This window comes from Mastomys coucha, unplaced genomic scaffold (genome assembly GCF_008632895.1).
Source record: "Mastomys coucha isolate ucsf_1 unplaced genomic scaffold, UCSF_Mcou_1 pScaffold6, whole genome shotgun sequence".
NCBI classification, from domain to species: domain Eukaryota; kingdom Metazoa; phylum Chordata; class Mammalia; order Rodentia; family Muridae; genus Mastomys; species Mastomys coucha.
The window spans coordinates 101,667,248-101,672,981 of NW_022196912.1; the positions used below are offsets into that span (position 1 = coordinate 101,667,248).

At 48.6% G+C, this 5,734-nt stretch overlaps 1 long non-coding RNA gene across 1 annotated transcript; it reads right to left on the reverse strand.

Annotated features, from left to right (window-relative positions):
* Positions 1–1,459: 1,459 nt before the first annotated feature.
* LOC116080449 lies at positions 1,460–5,159 on the reverse strand. Its single transcript, XR_004114436.1, has 4 exons — positions 5,032–5,159; positions 2,554–2,643; positions 2,325–2,465; positions 1,460–1,780 (listed from the first exon to the last, which is right to left on the reverse strand). It is a non-coding gene; the product is annotated as an uncharacterized LOC116080449 (long non-coding RNA).
* Positions 5,160–5,734: the final 575 nt, after the last annotated feature.

Genomic DNA, 5,734 nt, shown 5'->3' on the forward strand with positions numbered 1-5,734 from the left:
AAGGAAGGAAGGAAGGAAGGAAGGAAGGAAGGAAAGAAGGGGGAAGGGGAAAAGAAAGGGAGAAAAGACCTATCCGAACCTGACTTTCCCCATCTTGAACTCTCTGCTGTAGCCAATAGAGGCCTGTGTCCCTCCTGGCATTTAAGTGAGATATCAGGCAAAGAAATATGGTACCTTACACCGTAGCCCTCCACCTGACTCCACTGGCTCTTTGCTGCCTGGCTGGGCTGTGTGCTGTCCCATGGAGATGCTTTTGTTCCTCAGGGAAGGATCCTTTTCTGCATTTGCCACCTGCTCTGTGTGTCTTTATCAAGTGATGCCACTCACTCTTGATTAGAGGAAAGGGTTACAACAGGGAGAGTTCTGACAGCCTGGCGACCACTCTGAATGTCTCCCTCCACCTGTTCCATACGGGAAAGCTATGCTTATTTTCTTTTCTCTAAGCTATATCCTCTAGCAATGGCCCTGAGTGTAATCATTACAACCGATCCACCAGCTTTCTTCTATCTTCATCCTTCATCTGTAATCTTTCTCTTCTTTCAGTGTTATTCCCTTAACCTTAGCCATCCTTTATCCCTAAAGTAAGGTTAGTCTGCTGAGAGCCATCAATGAGACTTGCTGATGCATTTAACATAAGTTCAGGAATACACATACACACACACACACACACACACACACACACACACACACGTGTGTGTGTGTGTTTGGGTGTGTTCCCAACTGGTGATGGTGGCCATATGAGCATAAGTCCCTTCATGAAACTTTACATAATAGTGAATGATTAGCCCACACTAACAAGAAGCAGGATAGTGGGTCATCTCCAGGGCAGAGTGAAGCTTAGCTCTGTCATGCTCATAAGGCCACCATCATCAGTTGAACACACACACACACACACACACACACACACACACACACACACACACGTATATATGACCACAGTTAAGTGTCTATGCCTAGAAATGAGCCAGTAACTGGGGATACTGGTGGACTTCAGCCAGTAATTAATGATCAAAAATTATGGCAAAGAGGACTAGGATTGCATGATTGATTTGAATTCATCAGCTCACATCTCAGAGACTCCAAGTTAGAAAGGTGACACTGGATTGTAGTGGAAAATGCAATAAGACTAAGGTTCTGAGATTGAGTTAACAGCCCAGTCGGTGAAGTATTTGTGCAAGCTTGAGAACTTGAATTAGATGCCCAGCACCTTAAAAAGCTGGGCGCATCAATAATGGCTATAACCTAAGCACTGGGGAGGCAGAGAGACGATAGATCCCAGGAGTTTACTGGGGGTCAGCCTAGACAAATCAGCAGGTTTGAGGTTTAGTGAAACGCCCTGTGGTGCTTAACATTGATTATCAACTTGGTAGGATCTAGAATGACTATCTTAGTTAGGGCTTCCATTGCTGTGAAGAGACACCATGACCAAGGCAATTCTTATAAAGGACATTTAATTGGGACTGGCTTACAGGTTCAAAGGTTTAGTCCATTATCATCAATGTGGGAAGCAGTGTGCAGGCAGGCATGGTGCTGGAGAAGGAGCTGAGAGTTCTTCATCTTTATCCAAAGAAGCCAGGAGCTGAAAGACTCCTGTCTTTCAGGCAGCTAGGAAGAGGGTCTCAAAGCCCACCCCACAGTGACATACTTCCTCCAACAAGGCCATACCTGTCCCAACAAGGCCACACCTCCTAAGGTGTGTGTAGCACCTTTCCATGGGCTTGAGTCCAGGACTGCATAGAAGAAGGCTAGGTACAGCCCAGCATTCATTTCCTTCTGCTTCCTGGAAACAGGTAATTAAAGCAGACTTTGTCTCAAATGATAAGGCGAAAGTGACTGAAAAACATACCCAATATAGATGTCTCCACTCCATGCCCATCCATACTGTACCCCCACAAAATTAGAGTTCTCCTAGGAAGTAAGAATCAAGGAACAGAGTGTTGGGAGACAACAAGTTGTCTATCATTCCACCGACTCCTAGCCACTGCCTTCTCCTTTGCTCAGCTCCATACTTCTTCAAAAAGCCATTGAGCCACTGCCTGTGTCACTAAGTACAATAGACTCTAATCCTGCCACTCAGCTACCACGGCTCTTCTGGATGTCAATGCTATCACAATTTGGGCTCTTTATGCTGTACCACCTCCATCAAGCCTCTTCTTGACCCCTCCCCCCATCGGCTTTTGCATACCTTCGCATGACCATTCTATTTTCCTCCTAGTATGTCCCATCTCCTCCCAGATTTTCATCCCGCAGACGCCATCCGAGCACCCATCGTCCTCCCCCATCCCCCGCTAGTGCATCATGTTTTACAAATCACTCTTGAATACCTGCTTTCATCTTGCCATTTTTCACGGCAACAATTGCAGTGACTTCCCAGCGGGTCCCTCTGCCTTCAGTCCAACACCCTCAGCAATCTATCTTCCTGCTGACGAGTGAGTTTCTCAGTGTGAGTATGATCATCACAGCTTCTGGAAAAAGACAGTGGAAGATCCCAGTGCAGCCCCCAAGGCCACGATAATGAGGACTCACCCACTCTCTGCTCTGAAGGCCACTCACCCTCATCTTTGGGGCTTGGAGTGTAATGACCATTTTCTCCCAGGCAAGGTGTGGGCTTTCTTTGTTCATGTTGTCCTCCCTTTGCTTTTGCTGTGAGGGGAAAACCCCACTCATTTTCCCAGAACAGGTTCAATGTCACCCCCAGCCCCCATGAATTCTTCTTTAAGGCCAAGTCCAGCCTGTCCTCCACAGTCCCAGGTGCTCTGTCGGTATCAATCATGAGAACGTCTCATGGGGATTGCAGTGAGGTTTGCACTACAGAGTTCCTGAAGGGGAAGGGCTGGACCTAAATCATCCTTCTGGACTGAGCATAACCTCCTGGCAAACACGCTCAATACTCCACTGTGTAGTTCAGTCTTCTCATTTCCCAGATGGGCACCTGAGAGAGAGGAGAGAGACAGAGACAGAGAGACAGAGAGACAAAGGCAGAGAGAGACAGACAGAGAGACAGAGAGACAAAGACAGAGACAGAGGAGACAGAGACAGAGAGAGGCAGAGGCAGAGAGACAGAGAGACAAAGACAGAGAGAGAGACAGAGAGACAGAGAGACAAAGACAGAGACAGAGGAGACAGAGACAAAGAGAGGCAGAGGCAGAGAGACAGAGAGAGAGACAGAGATGACAGAGACAGAGAGACAGAGACAGAAAGAGACAAAGACAGAGACAGAGTAGACAGAGACAGAGAGACAGAGAGAGACAGAGGCAGAGAGAGGCAGAGGCAGAGAGACAGAGAGAGAGACAAAGACAGAGACAGAGATGACAGAGACAGAGAGACAGAGACAGAAAGAGACAAAGACAGAGACAGAGTAGACAGAGACAGAGAGAGACAGACAGAGATAGAGAGACAGAGAGAGACAAAGACAGAGACAGAGGAGACAGAGACAGAGAGAGACAGAGGCAGAGAGACAGAGACAGACAAAGACAGAGACAGAGAGACAGAGACAGAGAGAGACAGAGACAGAGGTGAAGAGCAATGGCCTCATGTGTTTTTTGTCAGGATTATTTCATGGAAAATGGAGTGTACTCGGGGGGTAGGGGTGGGCTGGGGTGTCCTTAAAGCCAAAAGAAAGAAGCCCAGTGTGGTTGCACATCTATAACCCCAGCAATCGGGATATAAAGGCTAGAAGGTCATAAACAGGAGGCCAATGTGGATTACACAGTGAGACCCTATCTCAAAAACAGCAAAGGCTGGGGTGTGGCTCAGGTGGGAGAGTATTTGCCTAGCGTGTCCAAAGCCCTGGGCTCAACCCTCAGCGCCACATAAAGTGGGTGTGGTGGTGCACACCAGTGACTTCAGAAGGAGTCAGAGGGAAGCAGAGGCAGGAGGACCTATAAAGTTCAAGGCCATCCTTGGCCACAGAATGAGCTGTGCTTTATTTCTTTTTAAAGTGTGACTCATGGAAGGAAGCATGAAGGAAATGAGGGGTGAACACAGGGTGGAGAGAAGGAAGTTCCTCTCACAGAATTGAGACCGCTCTCAGCAAGCACAGTCACTAGCTTAAGATTCCAGAAGTATCTGCTTCAGAGACTCCAGCGTGGAGCCTGGACGGTGGTGGTCCACAGCCCTGCAAGGCGAAAACTTCTCTGATTGTCAGACCCCTGGCATCCCAAGTATCACAGGTGTGATCACGTCCCCAACCCCTTGCTCTTTCCTTTGCATGCCTAGGAAGCCAAGGAGAGCCTTCCTCCTACACAAAGGGCACATCCCTTCCCCGCCCCTACAGCGGATGATAGCTGTCACCTCTTCTGCTGTCCCTGAACAACACAGATGCTGTGCTCACAAACCCCACAGCCAAACCATGAGCTCTTCAGAGATGACATCACTGCTCTGTGCTCCAGCCCCAGCATTCACAGGCAAATTGATCAATACTTGGTGAATCAATGAGTAGATATGTGGACTTGGTCCAAACTACAGCATGAAGTCCAGGCTGAGTCCAAATCCCAGGGTCCCCTGTCAAGTGACCACCCTGGCCTGGGTGGTTCGGGCAGAGGCTGGCCTGGGTGAGAATCCAGCCATGTACTTGGCTGGCTCTGTGACCTTGTAGGATACACCCAAGCTCTCCAAGTCTCGTGACATCATCTCTAAAATGAGAAATCGGATCCATCGCACTGACCTCACAGAGCTCTTCTGAGGCTTAATTGGGATGAGCCCCGGAAGCTGTGGACGCTAAGGAAGCATTTGATACATGTTAATTTCAGTTCTTGTGTCCTCTGCTGCCTTTGTCTGTACGCCAGGCCAGGCACTCACCCAAGAGGAGCCCGACAGGAAGCCCCTGCCCTTCTGAAGTAAGGGAACTGTAGGGACTATTCACACTCAAATGGCAAAGTCAGCCAACTCCTTTTCTTTTGTCACTGAGATCCTCACAGCAACCAGAACACAAAGGAAATCCCCATGGCTTAGGGTTGCCCATTTGGATACAGAGATTTGGCTTCTAAAGTGGGGGAACCCCCAGTTCACAGCCCAAATCAGGAAACTAACCACAAACACCTGCTTCCCAGTCTCCAGCAAAGAAGTTGTAGAAAGGGAGGCTTCAAGCCTCAACAGTGGACTTGGCAAACGGCTGGTCTCCGGGTGAAGCAGCCAGCTGTAGCACTACCACATAACACTGCGCATGCGCTCTGACCTTAGTGGGACACTGCGCATGCGCTCTGACCTTAGTGGGACACTGCGCATGTGCTCTGACCTTAGCGGGAGAGCTTGGCTGAACTACAGGAGAGAGATACCTGCCACAGTCTGGTGCATGCGTTTATTCCCTCGGGAGGCTGAGGAAGGTGGATCTCTGAGTTCGAGGCTAGCCTGGTCTACAGTACAAATTCCAGGACACCCAGGGTTACACAGAGAAACCCTGTCTCAAAAAGACTAAACCAATTAAATTAAACAATTAAAACAATTAAAGCAAACAATTAAAACAAGCAAACCCCACAACCAACCAACCAAACAAACAAAAGACACCACTCCTTGACTGTGCAAATCTGAACCCCAGGAGTTGACCTTGACCTTTGGCTCGAATATCCTCTCCCCGGCCCTTTTCCATTTTATCTCCTGGGCTCAACCTCCATTCTCAGTCGCTGAATTCAACTCATTTCCTTTTGTCAATTGCAGGAGATACTCTGCCCCACACTGATTTTCCTGATGTGCTTACTCTGTCTGCTTTCTCACCAGATGTTAAGGTCTGCAAGAG